Genomic DNA, 4,776 nt, shown 5'->3' with positions numbered 1-4,776 from the left:
CCACGTTTTCTCTTCCCAACACCTCTTCTTCCCCTCGACTTTCCTCCTCCTTTTCCTCTTCTCTCCTTTCTTCCAGTCTCTTCCTCTTCTTCTATTCCTCGCCTTCGCAACAACCTCGCTCTTCTTTTCTTTTATGTGTACTACGTATACGTATATATACGTAGCGTGCGTATATATATATACCGCTCTATTCGTCCGTTTCGTCTCTATTCGGAACCGTTGCCTATTATTTTCCCCGGATAATTCCCTGTGCCTCCATCCGGACCAAGGTCGAAGGAAACGATAAAAGGAGCTAGGGGCCAGGCTAGAGAAAGAGGAAGCCCGCGTTAACGAGGCCACGAAGGACGCACGCGAACACCTGCAAACCTGCCAAGATGAATCGGTCAGAAATCGCCTGTTGCACCCGCGCCCGCCTCACGATTCCTCCTCCTCCTCCTCCTCCTCGCTCTTCCGTCCCGTTCCGGTTTATTTGCTCGTCGCTCTCCTCTTTCGTCACGCCTTCCTTTCCGCCTTTTTCTTCCTTCCACCCTCGACAAATTTCTCTTTTCTATCTCCCTCCCCGCTTCGCTTTCTTCCCAGCCTTCGCTCCGCTCTCCTCTCCTCTCCTCTCCTCTCCTCTCCTCTCACGCCACGATCCCTCGCGACCTCGCCACTGCGGGATCAGCCGCGCCGCTCATTAGTTCTCGTTTTCTCCGGCTCCTTCTTCGTCTCCTTCTTTTCATTCTTCCTTCGAGGACACGAGGAACGAAATCAGCCTTATCGTGCGTGCGTGTATGCGTACCTGTGAACAAGCCAACGCGTCCCTTCAGACATCGAAACTCAAACGAAGGAGGAGGGAGGCTTTCCGCTTTTCTCGCGGATCTTTTCGCTCTTCCTCCTCCTCCTATTATTATTATTATTATTATCGCGAATATACTGGAAGGAATATACTGAAAGGGAGGGGGGGGATCGTAAGCACCGGTTTTGAGCTTGCCCCATTCTGACCAGATACCTTGGTCGCGGTTTTTGTTCGATCCTGCCTTTCCGGGAATTTCGCGGAACCGAGGTTAACGAGGAATTTCGAGAATTATTCGGAGGCGTGGCGATACTTTTGTCGTAAGATTCGTTGGGCCAGGCCCAATGGTAAGCTCGCGGAAACGGCCATTTTTTTTTACAATCGTTTGCATACAATCGTTGAAAGCAATTCGCGCGCGGCTTTCACTTTCCAAATCCGACCGATTTTCCCGCGGAAGTGTGTCTTAATTTTCGATTCATCCGATGAATGGAAATCGACGAAGAAAAAAAGAAATGCGTTTTTAATCCCTTTTTTTCTCGATCAATGATAAATCGTTGCACAAATCCGAACGCACTTGTGATCATCGAAGCCTTTACGAAAAGAAGAAAAGAAAAAGAGGGAGGAGAGAGGAAACGGGGAAGGAGAAGAATAATAAAAAAAAGAAAAGGGAGAAGAAAAAATAAACGAAGGAAAGGCGTTCCTTTTCGAAGGGTATGCGTTTCTTTAATAGCGAGTTTTTCGGGGAAAAGTATCTCGTCGGGAGAGGAGCAAGTTGTAATACCGAAGCAGAGATAAAGGGAAGATACGATTCATCGGGGAGGATCGCGACATACCTTCGACTTTTACGAGCCGCGTCAAATTTCCGCCGTTGTCGAACATCTCGAGCGTCACCCGAGCGTCGTCCAAGATAGTAGCGCCGCTCCTCTCGAGAGGGATATTTTCGTGGGAGGGAAATATTTTCCTCCGGCCGACTCGTTGTTTTCGTGGTCACTTAGCGCGAGCGTTTATCGTAGCTGCCCTCGTAAATACGGACGGCGGTGGTGGAGAAAAGTGACGAAAAAATGGATATTGGCCGATAAAGCGGGGAAAGGACGCACCTATGCGCGTCCTTTAGATTAGAAGGCGCCACCGGTCATCCGCATTCTTGGGGAAATATTCGTCGCGGCGAGGAAGTCGTGCAAGTTTTTCGAAGAGAGATCGAGATCGAGATGGAGAAAGTTAGAAGTTGAGAAAAATGAAAGAAAAACTTGCACTGTGCGTCGAGCGGAGGAAATTCGTTTCGAGAAGAAATATCGATTAATAAACGGTTATTATTATCCGATATAATACGAAAATAATTGGAAGTCTAGCTATCTGCGCTATCTGAAAAAATTGGGAGGGGGGGGGGGGGAAATTCGAAGAAAATCTCGACAAATTTATACCGCCCTCCTCCTCCTCCTCCTCCTCTTCTAAGACACGCGTGCCGTGGAAAATATCCTTAATACACGTTATCCGTATATAATAATTACGTTGTAATAAATATTTCATAAACGTCTATGAAGTATGTCCATTTGTTGGGTGTAATCGAAGTTGTCCGAGGCTCGGCCGATCAACGTGAAAACGTGGAATCGGCCGTGTAATTGGTCGTGGCATGGGTTGCGATTCAGCCAACTATTAATTCGATCGATCCCCTCTCTCTCTCTTCTGCGCGCTCTCTCATTACCGTTGAAACTCACACGTGGCAATTTCAGTCAAATTAACGTCGCGACCTATGAAAACGATAGAGGGATTAAGAAGGCCGCAGCTAGAAATATTCAACTCTCTTCTACTCCGACTCTACACGATCGAGCCTCGGCCATTAATGATACTTCATCAATTCAAAGCTGACGTATCAATTACCCCCGATGAACACACCATACGCACGGTACGCAACGATACACTTTCACTTTACGAAAATTAGATTTCCTCCTCCTCCTCCTCCTCCTCCTCCTCCCTTCCTTGTTTCGAATTCATTTAAAACTCACGAATCGAAGTAAAGGATTCTCTTCTCTCTCCTTTCCTCCTCGTTGCAAATAAATTGCGAGCTAAGTTAATTAGAAAAGAAAGTGATCCAATAACGCGATACAATTCTTCATCCGTTAAATAAATCGAAAATTTTTATCCCGTGTTCAGCGACACGTGAAATTCCAATTCCTCGCTTAGATCCTCGAGAAAGAGAGAGAGAGAGAGATGGGGGAAAAAGTGGACGAGCCTTGCACGGGATTTCGTAAACGGATCTCCCCCATTAGATGCTTAAACCCGTATTACGATTGATTAAACGCGCGATTTATAATGTCGCGAATATAGATATATAAATATATATATTTAATTGCGCGTGGCCAGTCAACAGGCGCGGGACCAGATCTATAAATATTATATCGGCGGTCGAGGTAAAATTCAATAAGTGGGCGTTAAATATACGTATATATCGGCTTCTCTCTCTCTAAAACTTCCGAGACGTAAAGTTTCTTCTTTTTTTCCTCTCCTCCTCCCCCTCTCCTTTTCTTCTTTTCTTTTTTCCCCCTTTAATCCGCCGCTTGACAACATTATTAAATCAACGGATAATATGTGGAGGCAAGAGTCGCGGAAGAAAATCATCGTTGCGCTCTATTATTAAGGAATTTCGATTCGCGTAATTATCGACTCGAGAGTCGAGAGCGCGAGGCGTCGATTCATAAATTACAAACGAATTCCCTCCGCCCGTTTCTAACAGCTCGAAACCCACGCGCGCTCCGCTCCATCGGCGAGACTCCATCGAAAAGGAAGAAAGAAAAGAATGTTTGCGGCGTGAAATTTCGCAATCCCTCCTCCCCCCTCCTCCTTCTGTCTAAATTATTATCGCTTCACGATAAACACGTACGCGAATTTGAAACGTGATAAATTACGTTATTTTCATTTGTAAAAATAATTTGCCTGATAAATTTCTCTATAAATTATTATAGGAGGAAGGAAGTTAGGAGGAATGTAAGAAATTTCGATACGGGATTTTTATTCGCTTAGAAATATATATGTATATATATATATAGAATTGGATGGGATACGTTAATTAAATGGCGAGCAGAAGCAGGTTAGCGGGTTGTTGATCGATAATTTATCGAGATATCGAGATATCTTCGTCGCTTCCCTTTAAAAAAAAATCTTGCCCCGAGATGGAAGATCATACGATGGAAATGTTTCGATCGAGAGCGCGTTGGAATCGCGCGGAATTTTAAACAAGGTTTTACGATGCAATAGAGCGGGTGCAATGGATCGTTTGGATCCATTACGGTTTACGATTTCCGTGTGATTGCTGTATACGGAACGGTTGTAGTAACGGTGAGATATTGTGGGAAATATTGTATCCAATTTCGTATCTTCGGATAGAATCTAATAGATTTCTAGGAAGCAGATATTTCTTACGTTTGTTACTTATCAGGGGCAATAATGTTCCAGGAAGTGTGTCTATATGGCGGACCATGTTTTCATAATTACACGTAATAATAATTTTCATATTCATTCGTGACAAAAATTATTGAATGATCTATTAATCTTTTAACTGGAGTAAAAAATATATATATATATATATCTATACACGACATAAATAACGAATTGAATCCGTTTATAGAACTTAAGTATAAAAAAAAGAAGGAAAAAAAATTAATCACCAACATTCTAGAGATTTTTATTTTCTCTAGAATAAAATATGATAAAATATAATATAATCGACCGACATGGAAGGCGGTTAAAGGCGGATAAAAGTGTGGGGAGAGTGGCGCGCGCAGGACGATAAATGGGTGGCAGAAGAAATAGAGGAGAAGGTAATAAAATGATACGAAAAGAAACACGAGAAGAAGAGGGATCGAGGGCAATCGGCCGCTCGATCCTCGATCATCACTGATCTCTTCGGTGATCGGTCAAGTTCATCCACGACCCTATCTCCTGACACCGACTCAAATGTATCCAAAGCAAACGAGGTTTCCGCCATTTCTTCTTCTTCTTCTTCT

The sequence above is a fragment of the Apis dorsata genome, unplaced genomic scaffold (genome assembly GCF_000469605.1).
Source record: "Apis dorsata unplaced genomic scaffold, Apis dorsata 1.3 scaffold_77, whole genome shotgun sequence".
Classification (NCBI taxonomy): Eukaryota; Metazoa; Arthropoda; class Insecta; order Hymenoptera; family Apidae; genus Apis; species Apis dorsata.
The sequence above is the reverse complement of the archived record's forward strand: the minus strand, read 5'-3'. Positions refer to the sequence as shown.